The 19,894-nt window shown below is 31.3% G+C and overlaps 1 long non-coding RNA gene across 4 annotated transcripts in view; it reads left to right on the forward strand.

The window, feature by feature from the left end:
• Nucleotides 1–18,579, forward strand: part of LOC143223224 (uncharacterized) — a 334,153-nt gene extending 315,574 nt beyond the window's left edge. Inside the window, exons 1-5 of one of the 4 annotated variants that reach the window (XR_013012763.1) lie at nt 9,298–9,312; nt 10,111–12,596; nt 13,231–13,417; nt 16,287–16,364; nt 18,446–18,579. This is a non-coding gene — a long non-coding RNA (uncharacterized LOC143223224). Of the gene's footprint in view, nt 1–9,297; nt 9,313–10,110; nt 12,597–13,230; nt 13,418–16,286; nt 16,365–18,445 lie in introns of those variants that run through there. The other 3 variants (XR_013012764.1, XR_013012762.1, XR_013012761.1) reach the window with 3 other exon arrangements.
• The last annotated feature ends 1,315 nt before the right edge of the window (nt 18,580–19,894 follow it).

A 19,894-nucleotide genomic window follows, 5' to 3' on the forward strand; every position in this document is an offset into this window, starting at 1 on the left:
CCTCGTATTCATAATTTTATTCCTTATAGTATAAGATCTTCTATTAATCGTGTTAATCAAAAGAAATACTTAAAACAATGGATCTTAAATACTGATGATAATATTCTGGGAACTTTATATTGATTTTGTAAGTTTTAATTTTACATTATTATGTGTTTAACCATCACAGGACGAGTTAACTCTTTGTTGATGGTTTTATATTGATATTTGATTTTTTGTGTCTAATTTATTGCTTAATAAATTTATTATTATTATTATTATTATTATTATTATTATTATGTTTATGTGAAAATATTTAGAAGAAAAAGGTATGGTAAGTATTACTGGGGAAAACCCGTCTTCTTAAAAAGTATTTCTTTATATTACCTACGTAAATCTTTGTCTTCTTGAATCTGTCTCATGACAATATATCATCTAGACATATCTGCGTTTTTGTTATAACATTCGAATACACAATGATATTTTTATCTAACAACAAAAATATGCTTTTATTCTAAGTTATGTATAGTTCCTGGAAGCACTGAATGCAAGCAACGCACTTTAATATTTTACTAAACATGTTCTACTACTTTTCGGTACATAACATCAATACTGGGTAGAGTTGTTTGTATACAGGGGTTTCCCACTTGCTTTAGAATAAGTAATTCTACCTTCATTGGGCTATCTCTAAACAGGATATTAACAATTACTGAAACCCTTATAAATGTTAGCATTTTTCTTCGATGTCCTTCTTTCGTATTATAATTTCTCTCATAATCCAGATTTCCTATCTTAAGAGATTCACGTGTAATATTAAAACATCAACTTTACGTACTTACAATCATTATAAGTTTGTTTACATTTTGAATATTGTTTGAACATATTTTGGGTGCTAAGTTTCTTACCAGACGTATATCATAGTACCAATTAAAACGCATTCTTACCAATAGCATAGGATACTTAATACAAGAACATAAACATACTTATACCGAATGATTGTGAGGTAATTAAAACAAACAAACAGTTTAATTTGTAAACAAAATATTTATCAAACAGAAACAAATATATTTATACAACCTACTATTGGCGTTTACAACGTCTAGCTGAATATATCTTACACTTTCAAGCTTAATGAAATGAATGAAACTCCTGCTTGGATTTAAAAGACAGTTTTCAGAAAAAAAATATTAATTCTTGATCACACTTTATGTAAACCAAAGTATCACAAATAATAAATATTTAAAAATTAGTTGGAACATATGAAGTCTCATGTCAGGCTGAGTATAATAAAAATATTTTCAAATGTTGGTGCGATTTTAAATATTTAGATCGTTAATTAAGTTAAGTTAGTTTGCAAATGGTTATCTATATAAGACCTTTAACTATTTGGAATATGTTAAATTATTATGCATATAAAGAAGTACTTTTATTCTGCGCAATAAGAAATTTGGTTTTACCTCCCATCCGTAGGTTTGTTCTGTTAGTAAGTCATACCTACCTTTCAAGCAATACTCATTTCAGATTTAATTACGTCACACTGAAATCTTTGTGCTTTTAAAATAAGATGAATATTAGAATCGGTTATTTTGATGGATGTAAGAATTTGAAACATGATCAGATATAACTGATTTTCTTACAAAAACAGAAGACAAAATATGTGAATGAATGAATAAGTAAATCAAGCACGTTCATCGTTTTTACAAGTATCATAAATACCCGCATATACATAATGTGTACTTTTTTCCAAAACTTTTTCGGTTCAAATGTGAAATGCACAATATGCGAGGGAATGGTATTGTTACAGTGTATGTGTGATGAAATTTTCAGTCAGAAAACGGCATCAACATATCTTATATAATTTCGTAATCATTGTTTCTCGCTTTCGGATAATCGGAACGAAACAAATAGTACCAAAACAAAGTTGTAAACAAAAGTCTCAACACCTGCTATTTATGTTCCATCCATCGTCATATCTAGTCATTTATGTGTAACAAATTCATTTTGTCATCCGTTAGAAATGATTGTTAAAATGCTGGTATTTCTTACAATGATTAATAAAAATATATTTTAGTGAATTTTTCTTTCTATTTTTGGGAATTTTCTGCGTTAATACTATACTATAGTATAATACATTTACAGCAATTTTCAATCGTTCTATGTTGTTTATATATATAACACATTATTTAAAAACTATTATATAGAAATTATAAGTGGTCTGAAATTCAGCATTCGTTTGTTCATTAAGTAACACGTGACAGATCAGTACAACAATACACCATTCGCTACACAAGTACCAAATATCTGTTAGTATTGCTCTACGCGCTAAACACGGGCATTTCGAGTCCAAAAATTATAGTGCACCTTATACCCGGGTTCTGATGGTAATTGTAAACGGCCAGCTCTTATCGTATAACGAAAAATAACTTTTAAGTGAAGAGAGTGAGGGAAGCTGAGGTTAGTGTACGTAGATTAAAGAACCTTTCGGCGTATTTTTCGCACAACTTATTATCCAAATATGATTTTATTAGTAATCCAACATACTTTACGTGGACGATCACTCCCACTTTTTCCCTATGTGTGTGTGTCTCTTTTAGGGTTAGTTATCGTTTTGATATAATGTAGAACTTCTCCAAACAAATATAGATTATCAGAGAAACGATAAAGTTAAAACAAAGCAGAGTAAATATTTTAAAAAAGCAAACATCATAGGAGTTAACAACAGGTTTGTCCCTTAACAATTACTTACAGTAAATGAAATGGGGAAAATCCAGCAAACACGCAACCCTTCTTAGTACTTATGTTATGTAAAAAGTAGCAGAACTTGTTGAATAAAATATGCAAAAAGTTGTTTGCATTCTAAACTTTCAAGAACTGCTCTTAGCATAGTATAATAATTTATGTTTGGTATTAAATAAACATCATTTGGTCACGTTCATGAAACTGCAAAGTGATATATATATATATATATATATGCATATGATTAATCAAATCTAATACGCCCCACAGTGGCACAGCGATACGTCTGCGGACTAACACTGGTAGAAACCGGGTTTCGAAATCCGTGGTGAGCAGAGAACAGATAGCCCATTGTGTAGCTTTGTGATTAACTCCAAGTAAACAAATAAGTCAAATACATTAGTAGTATATATTTGTGTGTGTTTTCATTTCGCAAAGCCACATCGGCCTATCTGAAGATTCCACCGAGAGGAATCCAACCCCTGATTTTAGCATTGTACTACCGGGGGATATTATATATGTAAAAGTTTTTTATTTATTTTTTGTGCAAAGCTACATGCTAGCCATCCCGAATTTAGCACTGAAGGATAAGAGGGAAATGTAACTAATCATCACTACTCACCGCCAACCCTAAGGCTACTGTTTTACTAATGAGCAGTCAAATTGGAAGGCTGTACGGGCGAACATGTTTTAGTGAGACGGGATACTAAGATTGCGAATCGAACGCCCTAATTCGCTACTCACAACAATTCAATCTGAGCATACTTTCTATTGTTATTTTTTAATTCGTTAACAACTAATTAACAAACTGGATTTAGATCAACCAGTTTACGGTTTTCATTGTACTGAAACAACTCAAGAGCATTAAACATTCATTATACTTATCAAATGATAAAAAATAAAATCCCTATACTTTAGTTTTGAGTTTGAGTTTCCAAAAGAGCTGGGGCCCAGCATGGTCAAGCGTGTTAAGGCGTGCGACTCGTAATCTGAGGGTCGCAGGTTTGCATCCCCGTCGCGCCAAACATGCTCGCCCTTTCAGCCGTGGGGGCGTTATAATGTGACGGTCAATCCCACTATTCGTTGGTAAAAGAGTAGCCCAAAAGGTGGCGGTGGGTGGTGATGACTAGCTGCCTTCCCTCTAGTATTACATTACTAAATTAGAGTCGGCTAGCACAGATAGTTCTCGAATAGCTTAGTGCGAAATTCAAAAAACAAACAAACAAACAAATAGAGCTCAATCTCTGGATTCCATAACATTATAAAACGAAACATGTGTCCGAAACGTTCCTAATAGATAATTGGATACAATCTTTAGTAACTTCGATAGATAACTAAGCATCAGATTTCAGTATTGATATTATTTATCCTGTCTGCTAACAAAACTATATAATTCTTGATGACGAGAAACCCACAATTAAACAAACTTTTACTGAAAATGACAAAAAAGGACACAATTCAGAAAACCTTTATTATCACCTACGAAAGATCGACCACCACAACTATACGGCACCCCTAAACACCACAATCCCGATTGTACACTATGACCCATAATGTCGACCTATGAATCATTTAACTACGACCATGGTAAATATATAGCGTGAGTATTTTCTAAATATCTAACATCAGCCGGCTCCTTTTCCAATGATTCTTTTAACTTTAAATATATTCTTAATCAACTAAATCATAAAGCCTTAATGGCCAGTTTTAATGTAATTTCCCTCTTCACAGAAGTCTTAACAACTGAAGCTTACAAGATAGCTTTAGAACTTTATATCCAAGACCCCAACGCATTGATACACATCCCCAGTAACCAATTAGTAACCCTTATAGAATTCACTACCACTTAAACTAACTTTATGTTCAATAACCAAAACCACTTCCAAACAAATGGCCTAAGTATGGGGAATCCCGTGTCACCAGTTCTAGCCAATATTTTTATGACAGATATTCAATCTCAAGCGATCAATTCAGCCGTACACTCACTACTACACTGGTACACATATGTTGATGATACAATTGCAGGATTCGCATTTACAGAACACACACTTAGTTTTTTCAATCACGTTAACTCGATACACCCCAACGTTAAATTCACCTGTGAACAGAAAAAAAAAACTAGCCAAATAGCATATCGTGACTATAACTGATACACAATTCAAAACAGAAATCCAGGTCCAAAACTAAAGTCCATATTATGTAGAAACTACACTGACAAACACAACACCAACATAATTTATAAAATACAATGCAACAACTGTCACGACTTCTACACTGGAGAAATAATCAGAAAAATGGAAACTAGATTCAAAGAACAAAAAACAAACACTTTTACACGTTCCTGAATACTAAAAATCAAATAAGCACAATATAACCATAGAAAACACCCAGATATTAAGTAGAGAAACAAATATAAACAAACGCAAAATCAAAGAAGCTCTGTTTATACAGCAACTAAAACCAATATAAAGGAACACTTTCACATACCAGTTAATAACCCAACTTCTAACTGCAACGCCCTTTACATTCACCTACCCTTTTATACTGTCGCCACTAAGATACGTGTCCGGCAACGGTCAGTTGTAAACTCTCTGTGGAAGGTCAAATCGTTATTCACTGCCTATCAATAAAAATGTTAATACACATATCAGCCATTTTGAGATACAAATCTAAATAATATCTTGAATAATTTTATTCTTTATCCTTGAATGAGCATGGTCTTTAAATTCTATAACATTATAAAAGGAAACGTGTGTTCAAAACGTTTAAACAAACTATTGGATACAGTCTTTAGTAGCTGGTACAGTTAACTAAGCATCAAATTTCGGTATTGATATTATTTATCCTAAACTCAAACAAATACAAATAATATCTAGAATAATCAAATTTCTTATCTTTGAATGAAATTTTCAGTGAGATATTTATCTTACTTGATGTTAACCCTCGTACTTCACGTACCAAAATTATCTGAAACCACATTGTTTCCATACTTAAAACTGGAGATCGGGGTAAATGTGTTAAATTTCATCAGTTGTAGTGTTTGCTTTATATGCACTTATTAGTCTTTGCACGTGAACACAAAAGTACATACTCTATTTCGAAATTTGAATTTGGAAGTTAATTGAATGTCGATATCTGTTAAATTTATGATATTTGCCGACTAGGTCGATCGACAGTTTTCTTTATTAAAAGAAATATATTTTAATATACAAACAATAATATAGTTTATAATAACACTTATTACAAATAATGATTTATTTACAAAAGATTTACCAACATACAACAAATATTGAGTCTCATATCCAATCTGGAAATGAATCTTTCATTATTGGATCATGGGGAGAGAATTACTTCTATGTTAATACACAGGTACACTTCTTTTGATGGCTAAGTAGCTGGTTGCTTCACTCAGAATACACGTTTTTCCCCATGACAGTACCTGATGTTCTTGTAGAAATACTAACTTCCGAAGATAAACAGCGCGTAATGTTTCAAATTTATACACATTCCTACTCAAATACCCGTAGTTTTGCATTTAATAAGAGTTTATCACGGTTGTAGTTTCCAAGATTTATAGTACGCTGACTATAGCAAACCAACGACACTAAAATGTCTCTCCATGTGTTGCGCTTTTTAAACTTTAAAGAGAGGTTCTAGAAAATTCAGCTGGCAAGTACTAGTATTTTACATACATACATCGTACAAATAATTTTAATTTTGGATAGCTTATCGAGGATTCACGATGATTGAATTAATTCTGAGTTGATACAGGTACAACTCACTTAAGAGGAGCAAGCTAGCTCTTCACTGATCACACGAAAGTTTTACACTGCTGAATTTACATTACGTTTTTGTAAAAATACTAACGTCCGATAATAATCTGCTGAAGTTAAATGGTTTATAATGTTCGAAATTTATAAACGTTCCTAACCAGCAATATTATGTTCCCGATTAATGAGCGTTATTCAGAGTTATAGATTTCGAGGTTTATAGTATACCAACTGTAGCAAACCAACAGTAGATACTGTTTTCTGGCGCCTCGCGTTGGTTACAGTGACTAGTTACTAGGCGGGAATTTTGCTATATACTTTCAACAGTACAAATAACATACATTTTTCAAAATAAATTTAACTTTCATAAATGTCGATATTAAAATAAATATACAATAGTCATTCGGTCACACCTCAGATATTATATATACATATACATTGTGAACAAAATATCAAATATAATACATTATCAAAAAATTATACAACATCAATAATCATGAACCATATACATCACAATCAATACAAATAACCTTATGATATAAAATTATTCCCTACTGATAGAGCAGTGAGTTTACGGATTTACAACGCTAAACTCAGGGGTTCGATTCCATTCGGTGGACGCAGGAGATAGCTCAATGTGGCTTTGCTACAACTACACACACACACACACACACTCTTATGTTAACATTACCAGCTATTATGCTATGTGTTGGATAGTTCAATAACGTAATTCGTAAGTTAATGGATTTGATTGGTTTCAATTTGTATTATTATTATTAGCGTTAAATACGGTTAATCTATTTTCAAAATGTTTTTATGTATAGAAAAGTAGTGTAAAAACTGCTTGCTTACATTTTTATTAAAGTGTTGATTACTAATTATCGACTCTGGCGTGCCTAGTGGTTATTGTGCCTGATTGTGGTCCGAAGATCCAAAATTCGATCAGCGGAATATCGCTAAACACGTTTTACACTTTCAGCTGTATGGGTGTTATAGCAATATCATTTAATACAGCTATTCAAATAGGAATAGTCTCATAAGCAGAGGTATTACTGAAGGTTTGATCTTCATATAGTCGACAGATTTTGATTGTAAATGAGTATGTTTGAAGTTTCGATGTCTTTAACTTAACTGTTTAGACAGTGCGACACGTAAAGTTTTCTGCTGCTTTAAAATACCAAATACCAGAACTAATAGAGATAAATTCACTTATTTTTCAAAGAGTTTATGATTTTCTAACAACATTTATTGGCAAGAAATATTTATATTCAATGCGACTCAAGATGTTTCAACATTTCCTTTGTTGATGTTACATCGGGATTTTTTTTCCAACATGTTTAAAGGTTTCAACACTGATTGTGCTGTATGTAAAGTAAAAGTGAAATTACCGTTTTATTCACACCAACTGATAAAGAAAAGAGACGTGAATATATGTTCAAATAATAAAGCCTTTTCTTCCAATTGTAAAACTGTTATTGGATCATTGACACAACGAAAATGATAAAAAGATAGATTCCAATCGGTCTACTGATTAACACCTAACAATATAGTGATTTCTCAGCAGAATTTTACATTTCTTTTAGGAAATGTTGATTTACAAATACGCACAACATAATATTTTTTAGTTCATGTATTTCCCTGGTGAATGTTCACCTCACTTGTATCATCACTTTACATATAAACAAAGCGAATGAATATGTTTTTCTGAATAACTGAGAACTCAGGTAGTTTGTTTTATGTTACGTTAAAATCTATATGATCTATTTATTTCATGACGACCTCGATGTTTAAACCTTACCTTAAACTAAAATCATCATTCTTTAACAAAACACAATGTGTGACAATTTAGAAATGTCCCATAACATATCTTGAACATTCATGTTGTATAATATATGTATGTATATTATAGGCAAATTAAAGGTCTTAGTTACGATTTAGTGTTTGAAATGTTCACTGAGGAGTGTTAAACACTTTCAAATTGTAGGTGAAGGTGTCATTAGTTTCCGTGAAATTTGGTGAAATAAAGGACTATTTCTATCCTTCCTTATTCGAGTATCTAACATGCTTTTCAGAGTTAGAAGCACTTAATCATAAAATGATGATTATTTAATTTAGTTTTTTTTAAGCTGAATATTTTGTAAGAAGTTTTATATCGTTTTAAGTGAAACACAACAACTTCGTCATATACAATAAATAGAACAATCTATTCATACTAACATATATATGTATAATATATAGAATATTTAGGCTGAACAATGTGTTAGATATAAAAAACAGAGAAAAGTGTTATCATCCTGTTAAATTTCACACATTTCCTAGTGATTATTATAAAACTTTTCATTTTCAGTTATTTTTATTTTAACAATCAGTTGCTATTCCGAAATGTAAAATGCTCTTCCTTGTCCAATAGGTTTTCGTCATAGATGTCCTGAAATTTGAAAACCAGTTTCTCAGTCTCCTTGTTTTATTCAGTCAGGTCAAGGTGAAGAGTACAATTACTAACGTGTTCCATTTCTAGTTGACTAGTTGTTGTGAAATACCCTGAGGATTTTTCATAGAACTAACACAGTAGATTCTGGACAAGCCAACAAATGTTACTAGAAATATTAGTGCTACAGCCCTGAACTAATTCTTAGTTTCCAAAGACGTTATCCGTTAAACTTACAAAATACATTTTTATTTCTTATGCTTCTATGGAACAGTGATATATTTGCGTACTTACGAATCTAGAATCCGTGATTCGATACCTGTAGTGGACAGAATATTAACATTCCTTTGCGTAGCTTTGTACTTTCGTATTTTGCCAGAAATGTGATAGTAACAAGAGGTGAATTATCACTGCCGTCCGACTTAAGAGTATAGGTCACTAAACAGTTTTAAAATTTTGTATAAACATCTCCTGAAAAGTTTATTTTCTCGTTGATACTCACGTTAGCTAATATAAGTTAATAGCAAGATAAACTACATCTTGGTATCAAAAATATGTTGGAAAGTGATATTTCTAACCCGCAGCATAGCAACACATAAAACGTCTCTGTGTTGTTGTCTTTTTCAATAACAAACTTTTAGCTCATAGTTTCCTCATCTCTTGATCAATTTCAGATCTATTTACAGTTTTGTTTGCAGGAAGTCAAGCACTTTCTATTAATTTATTTGATCACGGTCAAGAGCTTAGAAATTAACTTACTCAAATTCTGACTAAAATAATCTCAAATCTCGCGGTTATTACAAAATCCCTCTTGCTTCTTTTAAATATTGATTTTAAATTTTTTGTTGTAAAAGTTTTACCTTTTGTTAGTAATTTCTTTTGATCATATGGATACATTTGCCAACATTGTATTTTATTACAGATTTTAAAATTTTGTATTACACAGTGATAACTATCTCATTTCTTTTTCATTATCTTAAAAACATCAAATTAATAATTTCCGAATGATTTGAGGATATATGATAAAAGTAATATTTTTTTGAGATCAGATATTAGGGTAATTTGGGCTTTCCGTTTATTTTTTAATTTGTTCACTCACTTACACATAGCTATCATTTAATAGATTCGAAAGATCTAATAAAAAGCTCTCTTATTTTTTGCTTGCTGTTTATCACACATTAATTAACTGTTTGATAGAGAATGAACTGAAGGAATCAAAGACAGAAGAAAACTTCAAACATGTTAGAGTGATAAAAAACATAACAATCAAAAATAAATGGAGAATTATGACAAATTTCGGACAGAGTACGGACTTTGCTTTCTACATTGAAGATATAGATGGTAAGTGTGCACTTTTGGTTTTGAAAGATTACTTTTTCTAAAAAAAAATTATGTTGCCACAAAATTCAAAATTGTTTTCAAACCATTACTGATTTACATTAATTAACTTGTCATTATAGTAGCCATTTGTGCCTAAGTTCAGCCTTTCTTTGTTAATTAGGTAACACGGTTAATTAATTGGCAATTGTATTCACTCACACACACACTTACAATCACTGATGTATGTAACAACACACCATCCGCTACACAATTGCCGATCAGCTGTTAGTGTTATAGTGTAATTTATTCCCACGTATTTACGGTGAATCTACACGAAAAGCTCTTATCGTGTTTCTAAGAAAAGCTCTTAGTGAAGATACTGAGGGAAGCTGACGTTATCATCTTATTATCCAAAACTTATTATCCACATATGACTTTATTAGTAGTCTAACATACTTTACGTGGAATATCGCTCCCACTGTTCCCATGTGTGTGTATCTGTTTTAGGATCGATTACAGTTTTAGTATAATGTAAAAGTTCTCTGTGAATGATGAAATAGGGAAATCCCAGCAAACAACCACCGCTTCTTTGTATCGATGTTACGTAATGAAAAGTAGCAAGACTTGTTGAGTAAAATGTGCAAAAACGTGTTTTTCCAATCTAAACTTTCACGAACTATTCATTAAATAGTATGATAACATATGTTTGTTATTGAAAAAACACTTGGTCATCCTTCATGAACCAGTTTGTAATGTGATAAAAATACATAACCCTAACGAAGTCTAATACATTAGTAGTATGTATGTATGTATGTGATTTCTGTATCATTTCGAGAGAAAGGAATTATAAAAAGTGTAAAACGTTCAAGAGGGTAAGGGGTCAAATAGAATCTTATTTAGAAACTTCGAAATACTTTAAATAACAATTATTACATATGCTCACGCGAATTCTCACGCAGATTAATCGTAAATGACAAATTCAATCATAAGAACTTACAAACATGTGTAAGTAATTTCATTTCATTCATTGTTTTAATAGCTTTCCGTTCGTGATCATAATCCAGATGAGAAATAAAATACTTAGGTTCGGCGTATCTGGATTTTCAGAAAGCGTTTGACACAGAGCAATATGAAATGGCTTGCAACGAATCTTATCTCTAAGTGTGGGAGATGCATTAACTGATTTAATATACGAGTGACTAGATGAAAGATAGTAGAGGATTATTATAAATGGGGTGAAGTCGAACTGGGTTAAAGATCCAAATGGTGTACCTCATGACTTAGTCTTAGAAGCATTACTCTTTTGATTTATATTAATGACGGAGATGAAGGAACAGTCAATAATTTTCTTAACTTTGCTGATGATATCAATGTTTTGAGTGGTGCTGACTGTGAAGAAAACGCTGCTGAGTTCGGCAAACAAATGGCATATGGGTTTTAATTTTGATAAATGCAAGATAATGCATATGGGTTATCATGATTTGAATTATAATTTCGATGGAAATAACCTTAACACTGTCAAGAAGGAAAAATATCTTGATATAATGGTTCATATATTTCTTAAACCATCCAAGCAGTATGCTGTTAGTAATTTTAGGGCAAAGAGGATTTTGGGTTGCATCTATAGAAGTATTGATTACACCTCTAAAGAGGTTATAATTTATCTGAACACGTCATTAATTAGGTCATGTTTGGAGAATTCAGTTCAGTCTTGGGCTCCTTACCTTAGGAAAGACATTGAAGAGTTCAGAGGAGGGTTACTAAAATGGTACTTAGGATGGAGGGTTTGTCATATTATGAGAGATAAAGATCTCTAAACTTTCTTTTTTTAAAAAAAGAGCTAGAGGGGATATGATTGAAGTGCTTAATGTTGCAAAAGCACTTGATAATGTTGATGCATCAACATTTTTCATAATTAATTTGTCGTCTCTCAATATTGTTATGTTATAATAATTTGTAGATAATTTGATTTTAAACGTAAAAGCTGAAAGTTTAAATAATATGTTTTATAGCGGGATCATTTAAGTAATATTTGGAAAATTGTTCAAACAATACACAGTTGAGAATAAAGAACTATTTATGGAAGTAATAATATTTTCTTTAGGTGTTAGTAGTGTTTACTCATTAAGTTGGCACACGTTTGTATTGTGATTCATGAAACAAAATAACTTGTTTAACTGGATATGAGAATCAGTCTTGCTACTTAATAGTTCCAAGTATTACGCAAGGCAATAGAAATCACTGTTATTTTGTTGAATAAAAAGTCACGTCATCACTTAGTGTATATATATATATAAGATAATAATTTCATAGCCTTCGATCAGACTCTGGTGCGCACCTTGATTTTCACTTCGTACAAGAAAGTAAGTAACATTTTGTTATTATTCAACTACTCTTCGGTTGCTTGCTTTTTGAGAAATTGTTCTCATTATTATAAAAAAAATATATGTACAATACTAACAATGTGAAATTCGCAATGAAGTAAAATGTTTAAAACTTCGCATTAACGGGTATAAACCACATTCACGTTAGGTAACAAGATAGTGCCAAAACTATACACTTTTGATACATTCGGATGAAACTTACGTGTTATAGGTATCGAACGTTGATAAGATGGACTAAATTAGAAAAATATCTGGCACGTTCTACTAGGACATCTAATAATATGTATATATATATAATAGGATATCAATAAACCTGAAAAGAAAGCTTTAATAATAATGTTCGAAATTTTCTAATGACACATTGATATTTAACATGTTAAGAATAATGAGCTTTGTGATAATCTTTAAAATCTTGCATAAAAATGTATGTAACCATTTGTTATGATGGAACAACCCCATTAACGAAGAAAATATATTTTATCTGATCCTTTTCTCTCTTAAATTCTTGTGGCTATATGTTCTCTTGATATCAGTTTACTAATTTTAATTCTGTTTAGTTTTATGCGTACCAGTATGGCATGATTCAAAATACGAAATTTATTGTGTTTTTTAGATAATTATCATGAACAAGTCAACGATCTTTCTTTTATGCCTTTTGATATGTGGAGTTGTAATTGAGACTGAAGGTCATTGCAGGTACCACTGTGTACTCCTTTACTGCAGACATGGTATTTGCACATACTTATGTACACGGATTTGCCATGGTGTGGTTCCATACGAATTTAAAGATAAACCTAAAGGTAATATTATCATGTAAACAGGTTAGATCTATCTATTAATATATTTTTTCCCTCAAAACAATATTTTATGTATTATTGCTTATTCAGTTGACACATATGCACACTTTTCAAAAGTACTGAATGTTTAAAGGAACGAAAACTCTTAAAACGAGCAGTTAGGTTGTACCAAAGATACAAAAAGAGAATATAGTAACGTATATTTACTATTTCTCTTCACTCAGATCTCAGGTAAAGAGAGCTAATTATATATTAGCTGGAAACAATGCATAACCAGTACAATGAGCAGAAATTTGTTGTGTGCAATGTAATTAAAGTATCTTAGGTACTAAAGTAACAATTTTGATTTTGTTTCACGTTAAACACAAAGCAACACAATGGACTTTATTTTCTCTGCCTACAACGGGCATCGAAAAACGTAATCTAGTGTTGTAATATCAGTGATGTCGAGAAACCCACTTGTTGAGAAATTTATATGCAAAAACGGCTCGTTTGGGTTGAGAAAATATTTTATATAGAAGAGCTAACAACGTTTGGACCTTCTTTGGTCATCGTCAGGTTCACAAAGAAAGAGGTAACTGACCGAAAGCTGACCACATGTTTGAAAGGGGTGGGGTAACTGAGTGTCGGAATATAGAGGGCGGTATTAGATGTTTGAATATATAATTTTATTTATTTTATTATACTAATATAGGAATAAAGGCGTTCCTTTATATTGGTTTATTTTGGGTTTAAGTTGTTGTATAAGTAAGGCTTCTTTAATTTTGCGTTTGTTTATGTTTGTTTCTTTATTTAGAATTTGAGTGTTTTCTATGGTTATGTTGTGTTTATTTGACTTGCAGTGTTCGAAAACGTGTGAAGGTGACTTTTTTATGTTCTTTGAATCTGGTTTCCATTTTTCTACTTGTTTCTCCAATATAGAAGTCGTGGCAGTTATCACATTGTATTTTATAAATAATGTTGGTGTGGTGTTTGTCAGTATAGTTTTTACATAGTATAGACTTCAGTTTTGTGCCTGGTTTTTGAATAAATTTGGTATTAACTGGAATGTCATATTTTCTTACTAATTTTTGCCAAATGTTGGTTATTTGTTTGCTGATGTCAGGAATATATGGTATACAGCAGTATATGGTTTCGTGATTTTTTGATTCGTGAGATATATTTACTTTAGTTGGTTGATTTTGCTTTCTGTCTAGATGTGTGCGTATAATGTTTTCTACGGTTTGTGGAGGAAACTTATTGATGTTGATGAAGTATTGTTTTATTTTGTCTAATTCATCGTTAATTTTATCTGGTGAGCATAGTTTTATGGCTGTGTTTATTTGGTTTCTTAGTATGTTGAGTTTTTGTTTTGTTTGATGTGCTGAGTCCCAAGGAATGTATAGTCCAGTATGGGTGATTTTTCGGTGGATTTCTGTTTTGAATTGTGTGTGGGTTCTTGTAATTTTGATGTTAAGAAATGATATTTGATTTCTTTCTTCCTTTTCACATGTGAAGTTAATGTTGGATGTATAGAGTTAACGTGATTGAAAAAATTAAGTATGTGTTCTGTAGATTTGAATCTCCCAACCGTGTCATCTACATATCTGTACCAGTATAGTGGTGGATGTAATGCTGTGTTAATTGCTTGTGTTTCAACTTATGTCATAAAAATATTGGCTAGAACTGGTGATACTGGGTTGCCCATGCTTAGGCCATTTGTTTGTATATAGTTTTGGTTGTTGAACATGAAGTTTGTCTTTATCGTGGTGAATTCTATTAGGGTTGCTAACTGGTTACTGGGAATTTCAATAGTTGGGTTAGGGTCTCGGATATAGAGTTCTAAGGCTATCTTGTAGGCTTCAGTGGTTGGAACTTCTGTAAAGAGGGATATAACATCGAAACTGGCCATTAAGGCTTTATGATTAAGTTGATTTAGATTAGACTTGAAATTAAAAGAGTCTTTGATGAATGAGCTGGCTGATGTTACATATTTGGAGAATGCCCATGCTATGTATTTACCAAGATTGTAATTAAACGATTCATATGTGGACATTATTGGTCGTAATGGACAATCTGGTTTATGAGGTTTGAGGATGCCGTATATTTGCGGTGTGCGTGAGTCGGTTTTACGTAGGTAGGAATAAAGTGTTTGTGAAATTGTGTTGGCTTTTTTCATTTGTAGTAGTAATTTGTTCAGTTGCGTATCGTGTGTCTTTGTTGGATTTGTGTGTATTGGTTTAAATTTGTTCGTGTCTGATAGGATATTATTCATTTTTTGGATGTATTCATTGGTGTTCATTATGACTATAGCGTTACCTTTATCTGCTTTTAGAATTTTTATGTTTTTGTCTTGTTTTAGGTTTTTAATGGATTTAATGTCTCTTTTTGTAAGGTTGTTTTATTAGTTTTCTGTTTTGTGAAATTATGTTGATGGTTTTGTGAGAAAATTCTTTGAAAAATCGTTTAAGATGTTGTTTTTAGGTGTTTCTGGAAAATATAAATTTGTAATTTTACCTGGGAAGTTTGGCTGTAGGATGTCAATAAATTTATCTAAGTTGTCTTCTTTCTGTTGGTTGTTTTTGGTTGTTTCCTTGTTTTTCTTCTCTGTAGAAAATATCACAAGTCTCCTGGCTGGGTCTTCTAAACATGTTTTGATATAAAATATTTTCTCAAACCAAACGAGCCGTTTTTGCATATAAAAAAGTGTTGTAATATCGTCTGCCAGTAAAAGTATTCTCATTCGAAAACAATGTTTGTATTAGATTAATGTCTTAGCAGCTACTCCAAACTTTTCCGATACTGAAATGCTGCATCTCTCAGTTCCAGAAAAAATGTTACTTTACTAATCATACGCATACCTTAATCACTTTCATACCTTTTTATGTAACAGAGAAAAAAGTGGAATTCAAAGAGGGAGAAAAACCACGAGAATTTGATTTAAATGAGTAACTGACGTCTTTATGCAATGGTAAGTATATCATCAGTTATTTGATAAACTAGTGTTACGAATATGTTCAGTTTCCTTATTATGGTTGCCAACATTTTTATGTTTTGGTTGTTCCTATCACAAACTAACTCATACCAGCGTAAATATAATCGTGTTGTTTATTACTTTTACTCATTGTAACGGATTTACGATAATGTATTTATTTTGATATCTGTAATTGTTTTGCTTAAATATATATTTCGAAATGCATCTATCTGACATATTGTCAAATGTGTATTGCAAAATTCTCGCCTGTTTTCTAAATTTGTAGAAGAATCTTAAGTGTAAGAATCAACAATATATGATTTACAAAAGCACGAGAGCACTTGTTGAGCCAACTGAGCTTTCGAAAACCTCGTCTTAACTTTGATAAATCGATGCGCCAACAGGCAGTTTACATTTTATTCTGTTGGTTTGGTAATATTAGTATATTATAAACCTGGGAAGTTCTAACTGTAGTTAGAATTTATTAATCTGGTATTTAGAGATACTTGATTAGAAGTGTTTGCAGATGTTGAACATAATTAACCATTTAACATAATAAAATTAACTTCAAATATTAATAAGAGGGCATTAGGTTCTGTTCTTTCATTCCTGAAAAATTATCTTGTAAGTGACGTGTGAGACCTGTGAAGAATAGAACTATATAAATCAAGTTTCGTATTATTATTATTTATCTCGGACGAATATCCGATTTATTTTGTTACGTTCGTTACGTATTACGATTTCCTATAACCGAAAATTTGAATTTAGAAGTTTATTTAGTTATTACCAATATTGATCTATATACTATAGGTCTAATACTGAATATTTTAGCGACGAACCAAATACACGACGAGCAAAGTAATCCTGAATTGATATTGTTACACCTCTCTTAAGCCAGCGCTTTCTTTTCTTAGCTGGCTTCACGCCACTTAGAAGCATATATTATTAATTCTTGCTCTCGAGAATCATGTGTAAATTTTGATAACAGGCGGGCTTCTGCAATAAATGTCCAACAATATACGTCACTCGCATCAAAGAGAAACAAATGTAGATATTAATATAAATTTATAACACTGAATCTGTTACAATCATTATTTAAAATAACTGTTATTACAAATTTTATTGTTGTTTATATATTAAAAAAAGAGAATTCTGTGTATCAATATTGTTGGCAAATATCATAAATGTAATACATATCGACATTTAATCGCCTCCTAAATTTAAATTAGAAATTAACTCAGTTTGAAGTCAATCGTAATATGTAACATAATAATTCGGAGATTCGTCTGGGGTCAATGATAATACGTAATATCATTAACACACAGACATAAAAATAGCTTTTGGTTCTTACTGGCAGTACATTACTTTCTTCCTTTGCTTCTCGCGATTGATTTGTTCTAAGTAACATATTTTGGTATTATTTTCTGCTGTTGAACTCGTGTATTTTATATTATTTTCTCAAACTCACAACGTTTATGGGATTAAAACGTTTGAAACTGGAAATAGTATTTATATATATAAATAAACGTTAATGTTTGTGAATGTCTATTTATTAAAATTTCTTGATGAATCAACACCAAACCTGACATTGTGATACAGAATGATACGACGAAGGTTATGGGGTGTTGGAAAAATTAGTTGAAATTACTTTCTATAATAACAAACATATACCCACTAGTAGGATAGTGTTAAGTTTATGGACTCACAACTCTACGATCCGGGGATAGATTCATCGCTTTGGTCACTGGAAATAGCTCAATGTGGTATTGCATCAATCCAAACAACAATAATAAACCGATATAGCACGATAAGGTTTGAATAGATTGTTAAGTTTATAATAGATTTAATTGACTTTTAAATACAAAGATGGAAAATGGATTTTCTCTGCGATATGCCTACCTAAGGTACTAAAACTCGGAAGCGTTGTAAATCAGCAGAAATACTTCTGTACAACTAGAAGTAGATTATGAAAATTACAGTTTGCCAAAAAATAACTAAATCCAAAAGATTATCACACGATTCACTTTTTCTTGTATAAAACTTGTATATTCAATATATATTAATATTTTATTTTTCAGGATCTTCTCTTTAACCTGTGAGAGCTGGAAACATCTGATTTACTTCTTTTATTCTTTTACTTATATTAAATACGTCTTTTAAGGTGTAAGCTGATTATCTTTACCGAAAATGTCAATAAAAACATTTAATATTTTGTTTGGTCATTGTTATATATCTCTGTTGTAATTATAAGCAAGACGTTTAATACTGAAACATTCACAAACGACAAAACTTATAGGAAAAGAAAAAATGTTTTTAAGGTTTCGTTATCTTTGTCCACGGTGAATAATTATGAGTCATTAATGATTCAGCGGTAAGTTAAGAGATCTTATTTCATACTTCCTGTTTACAGAGATGGCACAATTTTATTTGAAAAGGCTGTTCTGCAAAACAATTTTGAGTTGATAAGAATAATACTCTATAAAGAATATATTGTTTGAGGAGCAGATTCTTTTGTCTAACACAATTGTTTTAGTTACCCCTCTGGCGGTCATAGGTGAACTATCTCTCTACACCCATTTTGGAAATCTCTTCATATCCGCCGCCTCTCCAAATTTTAATGAAAACATACAGAGATCAACCTTTCAGATTCAAAAAGTCCTACAAAGTGTTTTGAAGTATATAACTCCTTTGCACGAGGAATAAACAAGAAATTAATGTCTTTGATATTTAAGGGACAAAACTGTTGTTTTCACTAACGTTAATGCACGATATATTCAGGTGGTTAAGGAACTTGATTTGTAATCTGACTTGTGTGTGTCAGTCAGTCATCAAATACTAAAGTTATATTATATTAAGGATGTTTAACTTTGCAGTTTGCACAGTCTTTAGGGACAAGTATAATTTGTATAATGTTTAATATAATATATATACACACACTTTGATTAAGTCGATTTAAATTGAATCTCCACTCTACTTGCAAATAAAACAAAATTTAATGCACCTCATCTTTAAAATGGAGTATTAATCTGTTGAATATCTAAAACAATAAGAACTACTTTCCACAAACTAATGTATCTCCACTTTCAGTTGTTGGTTTTGAATTTTCTGTAAATCTAAAAAACAGGATATTTGTCCCTCTGTACTCCGCGGGAAATCTAGCCCTGGGTTTTAACAGTGTAATAGAGAAAGCTTTTTTAACAGTGTAATAGAGAAAGCTTACTTCTGACACACTGAGGTATGAATGGATTAGAACTTCACAAACTGTGAACTTGAGAAAGTTGAGCCTTCTTCTTTAATTCAGTAGAATAAACTGAAAAAATGTGTAACTTTTCACACCTTCAAGTAAAAGTATGAAATTATTGAATGATACAATGAATTTTTACGTGAGAAATAAATGTTAACTTCTATTGCTTTTAAAACATCTCTACACTCAGTTGGAATAGCTTTATTCCTATTCGCCTTTCATATCAATTGAAATGTAGCATGTGAAACCGTATACAAAAAGTAGCTGTTAACTCTTCCTAGTT

The sequence above is a fragment of the Tachypleus tridentatus genome, chromosome 8 (genome assembly GCF_004210375.1).
Source record: "Tachypleus tridentatus isolate NWPU-2018 chromosome 8, ASM421037v1, whole genome shotgun sequence".
Taxonomy (NCBI): Eukaryota; Metazoa; Arthropoda; class Merostomata; order Xiphosura; family Limulidae; genus Tachypleus; species Tachypleus tridentatus.